The 12,904-nt window shown below is 37.0% G+C and overlaps 1 protein-coding gene across 2 annotated transcripts in view; it reads left to right on the top strand.

The window, feature by feature from the left end:
• The window catches only part of kcnq5.L (potassium channel, voltage gated KQT-like subfamily Q, member 5 L homeolog), a 290,294-nt gene that overhangs the window by 100,040 nt on the left and 177,350 nt on the right, over window positions 1-12,904 (top strand). The window lies entirely within an intron of this gene.

Below are 12,904 nucleotides of genomic sequence, written 5' to 3'. Positions count from 1 at the left end.
GATAAATAGGTCACAGAGGGTATGGAATCTGAACCACATGTTGGATTTATCACCTGGAGCCTGTGGATGACAATCCTTTAGACCAGGGATCCTCAACCAGTAGCTTGTGAGCAACATGTTGCTCACCAACCCCTTTGATGTTGCTCCCAGTGGCCTCAAATCATGTGTTTATTTTTGAATTCCTGGCTTAGAGGCATAATTTTGTTGCATTAAAACTAGATGTACTACCAAACAGAGCATCCTGTAGGCTGCCAGTCCACATAGGGGCTACCAAATGGCCAATAACAGCCTTTATTTGTCCCCCCCCCGAGAACTTTTGTTCATGCTTGTGTTGCTCCCCAACTCTTTTTACAGTTGAATGTGGCTCACAGGTAAAAAAGGTTGGGGAACCATGCTTTAGACAGTAAATAAGGATAAAGAATATACTCAAGAATATGAACTAAGAAGTTCCTTTATTGGAAAAACTGTGACCATGCTGTGTCAAGAAATTAGAACTGAGAAGGTGCTAAGTGTAACCTTTGTAATACTCAAAGAACCAAAGGGTTATGTGTTGGCAGATAACTAAACCATCCGAAAGCAGAAATCATTTATTCTCGCAGTCTGCAATGTTGGACCTCAATGCACTCAAAGCATCTGTTCCTTAATTCACCTTGTTTTTAAGCTGGTGAGTTGTCTCCTTACTTGTGTGTTGATTTGAGCCTAAGAAGAAGGAAATTAATTATACATTGAACAGCAACTACTTGGACTGCTGTCAGGAGTGATTGCGCCAAGCAACAGCTTGTAGAAAAGTAACACACACCTAGTAGTAACTTTCATAAATGTTACTTTCTCCATCTCAGATGGCCTCCAGTAGTGCTTGGCAAAAGTTAAAGATGAGGACCATCTAGCAGCTTTTATTATTACTAGAAGGAAATAACTCCTTGCCGTTCTTAGAGAATTACCCTTGAATTGAGAAGTGTCAGTCCCTGACAAACTCATAGCTGACAAGGTCCAGCCTCCGATAGTGTTAGTCTTGGCTGGTCTGAATGGCTGTTGTGTTAAGTGTAGTTTTGCTGCAACCCTTGAGAATCAAATGAAAACCTACTGGAGTGGTGGATAACCATGGGTCTGTGATATGTATTAACAAGAGTTCTGCTTCTCTGGCAGCAAAGGCAAACTCTAACAAACAAGCCAGTAACATGAGATAGGTTTGGAATAATTTTGGAAAGGAATAAGAGGATCTATATCCCAAGATGAACTCTATTTAGGTTGAACTGGTCTAGAGATGCCAGCCCCCTAATTAATCTGGTGTAAAGTCAGTGTTTTGTAACTTCCGGATACAGGATAGCTACAGCCGATGCATATATGTGTAGACACAGCTAAAACTAGGGTAAACTTTTAAGACAAGAAATCTAATACAGCTTGCATAGTATTAGAAGACTGGGCTGTAGGATGGTTATTTGCTCGCAAGGTATGAAATTCCTGTGCAATAGCTTTATATCTTTTATAAGTTCTAGGGCACAGGGATGCTTTAATCAGAGCATTTGTTGTTATCATAAGAGTGGGTAAAGCTAGCATTTCACCAGGGCAGTTAGCCAAATTGACTTGGGTAGAGTTGTCAAAAGTTCCCTCGGACCCTGAAAGCATTCTGTGGGTAAGCCTTCGTTAAACTTGGGGCCTGATGTCATCTTCTGTAAGACTGGGTACCATATTTTGGGTACCATACAGTATCCTGGAGGGCCATACCTGGTACATTATGACTAGATCATGTTCCTCCTGCACCTTTAATAGAACCTTGTGAATTTCTGCAGGAGGGGGAAAGGTATAAAGACCATTTAGGGTGGTGAGGCAACTTCGGGTGACTTCGGAAAATGAAGCGCTCCAAGTGCCACCCCGTCGGTAATCTACATTGTAGCCAGCGGGAGATTAGTCGCCCAAAGAAGAGGCGATTTGTCGCTGGGCGACTAATCTACCTGAGTAGCCACGTCTGCCATTTTCAAATTGCCTATTGACCGGATTCTGAAGACAAACATCTTTGTTTTTACTGATGTTGGGGAGGCAAAGAGATCTATTTGTCTGTTGTTATGATGAGGTCTGAGGTTTGTTGTGTTATAGGAGCAGTACTGGTGTCTGAGATGGTTAGCCAAAAGTATAAATCGTGTATGGCTTCTAAGCGTACATCTAAATATTCTCCCCATAAATGGGTATTGAGTGGATGGCGTCTTTTAAATGTATTATTCTAATCCATTGACCAGCACGTAGTATGGGATGAAGACCCTTCAGGACTTCGATCCTGAAATATTTTGGGTTTATGAATGAATTCAGCTTTTTTATGTTCAGGACTGAGCGAACAGAGACATCTGGTTTAGATTCCCTGAAATCACTGTTTTGACCCAGAAAGTACCCCTTACGTAACAATAAAAGTACTAACAGCAATGTTAGCAAATATCTACAAACACTTCCCACAACATTTTACAGCATTATACATAATTTTTGGATCTCCCACCATTTCTGCTGCATTTCAGAGTGTGCTCTTCCTGGATTTAAACCATGTTTGCCTGCATTTTACTATAAACAGTTTAATAAAAATGCCCTTATCCACTGTGTGTTTTAGTTTTTGTGAAATTAAGTTTGTTTGAGATATGCATATCAGGAGTGCAAATACTTACCCCTAGAATACAACACTATGTTCTTGGATCAAGGTTAGAACCATACAGGTATATAAGTCACCAGGTGTAGGAGATGCAGGTAGCTCCAGTATATCACTAATCTGCTTGATTCACATCAATGCAGTGACTGTCAACTGCTGCTGATGAATTTGAAATACTATATCACCTGCCCCCACTTCAGAATGGCATACTCTAATGTCTTACAGAGAGATTTACATGTACTATTAAAGCATCTATCATGTTGCATATGTTATAGTCTGCTTCTCTCACTAATAAGCTGTAAGTACTAAATCTGTTGGGTTTATGGCAATGTTTTCTTCCAGGGACTCGAATTGGAAGGATAATTTTTAAGCTTTTGTAGTTTATCAAGTGTCTCTTGGGCTTTTTGCTCATCAAGTTTATTCCTTTAACGTTTTTCCCACTTAAGATTGCATTACACTTTCTCTTCTAATTCTCTGAAAAATAGGCTGTTCTGCTTACTTAGTCACGTCATGCTGGTGCACTCTTTCCCTACCCGCTTCACAAAGAACTGGTCTGTCGGCAGCTGGCGTCAGTAGCAGGCATTCCTCTCCCTTAAAGTGTTTCCAGTCACATTGAGTCACTAATTTCCACCTATTCCTTTTTATTTTCAGAATTTAGGATATAGTCTATAAACAGGCATTCTTTTCCTCCCCTTTTATTAAAAATACACATTGCAATATTTCTTTGAAAGTTAGAAGCTAAAATCATTTCTAAATTATCTAAACCATTTTAAAGTGCTTATGACTGTGCTTACATTTATAAAATCACTAGTGTGTTTAAAATAAGGCATTTACTGATTGAAATTGTACTTTTTTGCTACCCTTCAAATAATACTTTAAATCTTTTTTTAAAAAGGGATTCCTGACCCCATCCAAGTTTATGTCAAATGGAGTTAAAAGCCTAAGTACAAAAGTTGGCGGAGTTTACTGTGGTTCTTCCAGGAATATCAGCATATTTTACCCATCATCAGCAAATTTTGCCCATCATCAGAAAATTTTGCATAAATTGCATCCATGTTAATATGCCCATCATTCAGATGTGACATGGGTGTTTACCCTTCATTTGCATGATGCTTCATGTGAAAAATTGGGTATGCGTCTACTTAATTCAAATACCAGGTCTACATTGATTGCAATTGGCAATATTGCCAGGAGAACCCCAGATTAAGGCATGACTTCAATTTAGGGTTGCCATCTACACATAATATATAAGAATGATCAAGGTCACAGAGTATTAACTCGCCAAGCTTTGGAAGAAGCACGCGTGGACCACACTGAGCCTTCAGCTAGGTGAGCGGATCAAAATCTGTAACGACTTACCCTGGTGGTCTAGTGGGAGGACAGCAGGGACGCCTGCCGCCCCCTCGGCGGGGACGCCCGCCACGCATCCGTCTTCTTCTTCCTGCGCCTGGTAACTAAGGGCGCGTGCAGCGCGCCTCTGTGGTATTTATCGGCGCAAGGGCGCAAAATTCAAATCTATTTAAAGTGCCAGGTTGTATTTTTCAGTGCCCGTGATAGGATTTGTTCCTGGTGCTTAGCTGTTGCTATTTCTGCTACTGAAAACCTGTTTGATTACCTGTTGTGACCCCCCTGCCTGTTCTTGACGATTCTGCTCTCGGTATTCCGACCCCTTGCCTGATATCCGACACCAATTCTGCTTAACCTTCTGATTGACTTCCTGTTTTGACCCTTGCCTGCCTGACTACGTTATTCTCTGCCTGCCTCGACCCGGCCTGATCTTACTACTCTATTGCCTAATGCTTTGTACTACGACCTTCTGTCTAAAGACTTTGCTCTACAGTCGTGCCCCTCTGCCTATCCAGAACTCTCATCTTGCACCTCTCGTTTAAGTCCAGGTGGCATCCAAGTAAGCCGAGGGCCAAAGGCGGTCACACTACTGGTGAAGTACGAGCCGAGACCAGGGTGCCTGGTGTTTGTTCTGGTGTTGGGTTTGTTCTGGTGTTGGGTGTGACAAAATCATATTGTAGTAGAGCAGGCACTCAAAGAGCAGAGTTCCCACCAGATGATTAAAAGTTCAAGAAGTTTATTTGGTACACATGGCAATAGCCTTATGCGTTTTGTATGTCACAAACACTTAATCATAGGTCTATGGAGAGGGAAGACTGCTCTCTGAGTGCATTGCTCTACTACAATACAGTTTTGCCACCAGGACATCCAAGTTTTTAGAAGGGCTGTCTGGGTGAAAACTTCCAAATCAGAAAATCCATACAGGACTTTGAAGTTAATGCCAATTGTTACCTGTTAGTTACATAGTATAGTTATATATGGTAAATATATTTAAGAACTGCTGGTACCCAACATAATTTCATTGCTGAATATTCCATAACCCTAGGGCTAGCTCTGTTTAAAGGTGGCTAAATGAAGTCCATGCTGTGCCTGTAGGGGAGATCCTTTAATTTAATAATTGCCTGATTCCAGCAAAGTGCAAAGTATTACTGACAAACAACATGGTTAAGTTTGCAGTACACAAAAAATGTTGGTTTGAGTAAGCACAACCATTTATTTTGTAAAACATATGAGGAAACTTATTTGAAAAAGCAGTTTGCTTGTGTCTGCGCTAGATTCAGTATAAAACTAAATTCTTCTTCTGCAGTTTCTATGTGAGAACACAGAAATAATGGGTAAAGTAAAATTACCAAACATTTCCTGCAAAACGTGATAGAAAAAAGCTGATTAAAAAAATAGTAGTACACATGTGGAAACTGGTTATCCAGAAAGCTCCAAATTATGGAAAGGCTGTCTCTCACAGACTCCATTATAATCAAATAATCCAAATTTTTTAAAATGATTTATTTTTTCTCTGTAATAATAAAACAGTACATTGTACTTGATCCAAACTAAGATATTATTATTATTATAGAATTATTGGAAGAAAAACCAGCTTATTAGGTTTATTTAATGTTTAAATTATTTACTAATTGACTTATGGTACGAAGATCCAAATTACAGAAAGTCCATTATCCAGAAAACCCCAAGCATTCTGGATACCAGGTCCCATACCTGTAGTTGTTTAAAGTCATGAGATACATAATTTACCCCACAAAATCTACCATCAAAATATATGTGAGATTTCTAATCGTTTTCCTTTAAGGCACTCAAAGACACATTTACCGAAGAGGCTGCAAAAGACAGAACTTAACTATAGGCTGCTGAGAGAAACCCTGTGGGAGTGACAATTACAGGATCAAAATCCTTATTTTCTTCCCACTCCCACACACACACGTGGTTACTTATCACATGTCATAATCTTCCAGAGCAGCTGAAAAAAGTCATTTATTATTGAAATTTATTAATAAACATAAATTAGGAGTCACAAATGTCCAATGAAATAATAATCTTAGAAAACAGATGTATGACTGAGGAGCTGGTTTAGATACAACAGTCCATGAAATTCAGCTCCATCTAATGAACCCTAACATGCACACACATATACAGTAAGTATTTTTTAAAAAGTGGAAAGCACTGGGCACTGTACATATATTGTTAGGGCTAGTTATGTAATGACAGTATCTTTTTAAAATTAAATGCAATTACTCTTCTGTTGCTTAGTAATATTTCTTTCACATGTTTTCAGTTCTTTTTGCCATTCATCTTTTTCCGCTGCTATGCAAAACCCAAATAAATAAAAAAATTTACACATTGCTGCAATATATAGCTTTTTTTTAATAGTATATGCCTCCTTAACAAAAATTGACTTCCTTACGCAATTGCTTTGAAATACTCTCACATTTTAAAATAGGTACTATATTAATGTACTTAAGTTATACACAAATTTCAAGGGCATAAAAAATACCACTAAGCACCAATGAAATTGAAGATATTACTAAGTGGCATATTTATTAATCAAGTGTATTTTAGAGGCAAGACACTACTAGTTTACATGATCAGGTGCTCGTCGATGGCCTCTGAGATGTAAATGTGCAGAAGATGTGGTCACTCAGAGCAGCTTTATAGCAATCCAATATGGTGTCTGCATGCAGATACAGCGGGGAAAGAAATAAGTGTTTTATGCAAGGAAAAGTAAGCACTTTTAGAGAAAATAAATGTGGGGTTACTGGTGGCACTTGGATGCCTGTCATTCTTAAAAAATACGAGTGGCTTTCCTTGTCCTTTAATTATGGAAAGCATGTAAACAGTTTTGACTCTGCCTGAAGAAGGATGTCCAGCAAAAGATTCTGAAAAAAAAGATGGCATTATTCAGAGAAGTGACTAAAAGGCCTGTGGAAACTCTGAAGGAGCTAAATACACAGCTAAGATAGTTAAAAACATTCATGGGACAACTATAACTGAAATGCTTCAAGAAGCCAAAGGGCATGTGTAAAAAACAGCAATCATTGAAAAAGTTTCTTTGTTCTGGCAAGAATAAAATTAAACTTTTTGGCCTTTGCACAAAGCGCTATTTGTTGAGGATGGCAACACAGCAATGGCCAGGACTGATCATGTTGATCCCCGTGGTTAAGCATGATAACACTAGCTTCATGTTGTGATGATGCTTTGCTTAAAGGAAAAGTATACCCCAAAATGAATACTTAAGCAACAGATAGTTTTTATCATATTAAGTGGCATATTAAAGAATCTTACCAAACTGGAATATATATTTAAGTAAATATTGCCCTTTTACATCTCTTGCCTCGAACTACCATTTTGTGATGGTCTGTGTGCTGCCTCAGAGATCACCTGACCAGAAATATTACAGCTCTAACTGTAACAGGAAGAAGTGTGGAAGCAAAAGACAGAACTCTGTCTGTTAATTGGCTCATGTGACCTAACATGTATGGTTTGTTTGTGTGCACTGTGAATCCTACAATGCCAGGGGCGGCCCTTATTTTTTAAAATGGCAATTTTCTATTTATGATTACCCAATGGCACATACTACTTAAAAAGTATATTATTATGAAAATGGTTTATTTACATGAAGCAGGATTTTACATATGAGCTGTTTCATGCAATATCTTTTATAGAGAACTACATTGTTCTGGGGTATAGTTTTCCTTTGAGCAGGGACTGGTAATGAGGACAAGGAAGGAGCGAAATACAGGACAATTCAAGAATTAAACCTGTTTTAGTCTACAAGAGACATGAGAATAGGCAGAGTTTCACTCTCCAGGAGGACAATGACCCTAACCACACAGCCAAACCTACACTTTGGTGATTTAAAATGAAGAACCTGAACATTTTACAATGACTAGTTAAAGCCCAGAGCCTGATCAGATCGACCGTTCATGGAAAGACTTAAATTGCATTTCCCCAACAGTCCCAATGACACCTGACAGACAATTGTGCCAAGAAGAATGAGCAAAGACCAGGGCTAGAAGTAGGTGTAGGCAGAAGAGGCACATATATAGGGTGCAACAGTGGGGGGTAGCTAGGCGCATACCTTGTTCCCCATGTAGCCTAGGCCACCCAGCTGCCAAACACTGTGGAATCCACATGTGCAAAGTTATTACAAACTTACCCCAAAAGACTTGCTTTTACCAAGTATTTGCTTGGGGTCATGAACACATATGCAACCAACAAACTCTTATTTCTCTTACTTTTTTTGTTTAGTGTTTGTGTCACATAAAAAAAATGTACACCTCCAAACTGTAAGTAAATGTGTTGTGTAAATCAAATCATAAAAACAGCAGTTAAATGTGTTTAAATTACAGGTTGTAACACAAAAATCCAATGAATAGTTGGACTGTTGGTACCTCAGCAAATTGTTTGCAGCAAAACAAAAGTAAATTAATAATTTTTATAAAACGTTTAAACATTGTATAAACATCCCATTGTCTTAAGAAGACCAGAAATATTTGATCCTTACTGACACAACTTAAAATGAATTGTAAGGTTTAAAAACCACAATAGCACATAAAGAAGTTTTAATAAGGGAGTATGGAAGAAAATGACAGTGAAGGTAGAAGTAAAAGGCAACAAACATATTTCAATATATTCATGCAGCAAAAGTAATTTGTGAGTAAATCCTTGGTATACTGCCAGCAAATTGTAGTCATTTAGTGAACAAATCAAATGCAAGATAACACAGAAAGCAATGTATGAAGAGTTTACTCTATGCCAAATGATTTTGTATTTAACCCTGCTGTAAACTTGTAAAAGCCAGATTTTCCACTCTTCACATCCAACTTTCTAATCTTTCTTTGAAGCAATGCCATGTAACAGTTTACAGAAGCAGGTTTCTGACTGATCATTTCTTGCAAACCCCCTGCCCCTTGCATCACATTCGCGTAAAGGAATCCATACATCACCTGCAATAGTTTGTAAAGATAGTGTGGCTTTACCCTGTAAGGAAGGATAAAGTTATAAAAATTTACCGTCAGCACTTAACTCTTATATAAAATAATAATACATTTTAATATATATATATATATATATATATATATATATATATATATATATATATATATATATATATATATATATATATATATTATGCAACATTGTACATTTTTTAATACTGCCAGCATCCAGGGTGCAAGCACATTCTTGTGTTTTGTGCTCATGTCCAAACTTTCACATATATGGTACAAGTTTGGGTAATTAAATTCTGCAGCGGGCAAAAAACTGCTGTTCTCTCAAAACTCCATATTTAATTATCTAGAAGTATGAATAACCTGACATTTACAATCATAGCAACAAAGCCTAATCACCATTTTGGGTATGTGATCTCATATCTGGAAACCCACTATCCATAAACCTCCAAAGAATAAAAAGGCCATGTCACCTAAATTCCATTTTAAGAACTTTTTTTGTTTTTAGTTATTTAATTTTTCTTCTTAAAAATGAAACAGTACCTGGTACTTTGTGGTAACAAAGCATCTTAAGTCCATACTGGTAGCAAAACAATACCATGAGGTTTTAATGTATGATTTTTCAGTAGACATGGTATGGTGATTCAAATGACGAAAAACCCCTAGATCCCAAGCATTCAAACTTTACTTATACTACGTATCAGTGATCTAAACATCCCAAATAGATACACCAACTATTCTGAATTTTCTTACTGCATCTGGCAGTAATATATTGGCTCATTTCATATAGCACATTAGTGGAGGAGCTAGGGAAGGCAAAAATAAAAAGACTTCACCATTCACTGCTTATAAAATGCATAATAGCATAAATCGTTAAAGATTTATCTTGCAGAATAATTATGTTGTTTTGGCATAAATTCATATGGTTGTAATACTTGATCGTTTGTAGACATTTTATTATAACATTTTCTCACCCCTCCAGTTATAAAGAATGTTTTCCAATACTATTGGTGGTTTGGTGTATCTGCAAGAATAGTTTCCAGTATTTAGTGGATTTATAGTACTAAGGGGGAATTTATCTTGTCTAAAGTAACACTTCAGTATAAAAATAAAAACTTGGTAAATAGGTTATGCAAAATAAAAAAATGTTTGTAATATAGTTAATTAGCCAAAAATATAATGTATAAAGGCTGGAGTGACTGGATGTCTAACATAATAGCCAGAACACTACTTCCTGCTTTGCAGCTCTCTTGGTTTACACTGATTGCAGCAACCAATCAATGACTTGGGGGGGGGGCAAATGGATCATAACTGTTTGCTTTTGAATCTGACCTGCATGCTAATGATCAATTACAAACTCACTGAACAGTTGTGTCCCATGTGGAGAGCTGAAAAACAGGAAGTTGGGTTCTGTTCTGTTACACATCCAGTCACTCCAGCCTTTATACATTTTTGACTAACTAACTATATTAGAAATGATTTTGCACAGCCTATTTATTTACCCAGTTTTTATTTTTACACTGAAATGTTCCTTTAATTTGCCATATAGAAATGAAACACTGAAAAAAAAACGTGCCACATTATTTGTGCAAATTATTTTAAACTACAGATGCTCAGTCTCAGTGTTGATTCTCAGCAGACTACTTGTCTCCAGGAGGCATCACAATATTCCAACACATTATCATGTTTTTCGCTTTTCACATTTTCCTTATGTTTTATAAAAAGGGGATCATTATATCAATATGGTGTCTTGCTGTGCAGGTTTCTTTTTTTTTCAGGAACACAGAATGTTGAAAGACACAGGGACATCTGCTGTGAAGAAAGAGAAAGCAGTTGAGGTCTTGGGTTGTGCTGCTCTCACATCATTCCAACCACACTTGCTTTTTGTACAGGTATGGGACCTGTTATCCAGATTGCTTGGGACCTAGGTTTTTCCAGATAAGGGAATTTCCATAATGTGAATCTCCATTAAGTCTACTAAAAATGATTTAAAAATTAATTAAACCCAATTGGATTGTTCTGCCTGCAAAAAGAGTAAATGATATCTCAGTTGGGATCAACTATTTTTTTATTACAAAGAAAAAGGAAATCAGCTAAAAAAATATGAATTATTTGATTAATATAGTCTATGGGAGAGCTTTCTGGATAACAGGTTTCTGTATAACGGGTCCCATACCTGTACTAAGTAGCCAAAAAAAATTGTTGACCTTCTTATGCCCAAAAATCCTTTTTCGCAACGTAATGCAATAGATACAATCAAATTACATGACCTCCGCATTGCTCTGTATTTATGCTTGGCTCTAATACTGTCATTAGCTCTAATACTGTTGTCTGAATAACTAAGCCTAGAATATGGAGATGTTAATATCCTGATAAGTGTGCTGTAGGCCTCTCATGCAATACCTCACTGTACACTAACATTTAGCTACTGAGTTGAGCTTAGTATAAAGGCAATAACTACTTATAGTACACTTGATACAAATGAGAAGCTAATTGATGCTAATATGATGGCTGACCTTGCTCCCAAAAATTACACTCTTGTTTGAGAAACTTCTATATTTATTTAAACATTTGGTTGATCTGGACTTACCAACATTTATCGCTCAACCATTCACACATATCACACATATCATGGGCAAAGACCTCCCCTAAAATAAAAGTCCAGCATTGTCAATGCTCAAAAGCAGTCAGCATGGTAATAGTATAACATGAGCCAATACATCAGGGTATAGTTTTACAAAGGCAAAGTTGACACTTTTGTGGACAAGTGAAAGATCATGCTTCCAATTTTAGTCAGTTTGTACCTTAAAATTAAATGTAAAGCAGCGATTGTTCACCACATTTGCAGTGTTTTTACTGAAAACAGACAGGGATTCACTTTTCTGTCTAAGGCTCAGTTTGGAATATATAAAACATTAGTTCTTTTGCTGAAAGTTCAGAAATCTTTGCTTAGGGCACTTTTATTCGTTACATTATGGGAAAGATTTTACTACTGGCAAAATTATCGAGAAGTGGTACAGCATTAGTACATCTTGCAAATGCTTTTCCATCTGAGTTTAAAAAAATTTCAGACTCTTCATTTTAATCAGCTGAAATTGGTATAGAACTTATCTCCTGTGAATAAAATAACATTCTAGCCCATGCTTCTCACTTGCCTGAGGCCACAAAATATTGGCAAAGAAATAATGACAGGTTTCAAAGTTTGACATTTTTTTTATTATTTGTGACATATGAGGAGGTACCTGTCACACTACATTAAGTAGTGATTAGTGTGTGATTTACTTGGCAGTTTTCAGACCCATTAGCAGGTAGCATTTACTGGTTACTTGGTTGAAAGCAAATATTCCTATTACATCACAAATCAATGGGGTGTATTTAGAGTTGTCAGCTTTTCTGGGAAAAAAATACGGGCCTTTCTTATACTTTTATCTTTGTGCCCTATTAAAGTATGTTATAGAATGGCTAATTCTAAGCAACTTTTCAGCTGACCTTAATTTTTTTCTAACTCTTTCCAGCTTTCAAATGGGGGTCACTGACACAAATGCTCTGTAAGGCTTCAAATGTATTGCTATTGCTACTTTTTATTACTTATCTTTCTATTCAGCCCCTCATATTCCAGTCTCTCATTCAAATCAATGCATTGTTGCTATGGTAATTGGACCCTAGCAGCCAGATTGCTGAAATTGCAAACAAGAGAGCTGCTGAATAAAAATCTCACACAAATAAGTCAAACATCACAAACAAATTAAAAACAATTGCAAATGGTCTTAGAATGTCACTTTATATTATAGAAAAGTTAATTTAATGGTGAACAGCCCCTTTAATAATAATCAAACATCAATTTTACCAGCCAGAATAATTTTTTTGCTAAAACTGGCAACAAATCTCCTCTTATTCGGGGCGACTAATCTCAAACTGCCTAGATTGTAAATCGTTGGCGGGATGGCAATTGGAGTTATTTGTTTTC

Source organism: Xenopus laevis, chromosome 5L (assembly GCF_017654675.1).
Source record: "Xenopus laevis strain J_2021 chromosome 5L, Xenopus_laevis_v10.1, whole genome shotgun sequence".
In the NCBI taxonomy this organism is placed as follows: Eukaryota; Metazoa; Chordata; class Amphibia; order Anura; family Pipidae; genus Xenopus; species Xenopus laevis.
This window is presented reverse-complemented; position numbering and strand designations above follow the sequence as displayed.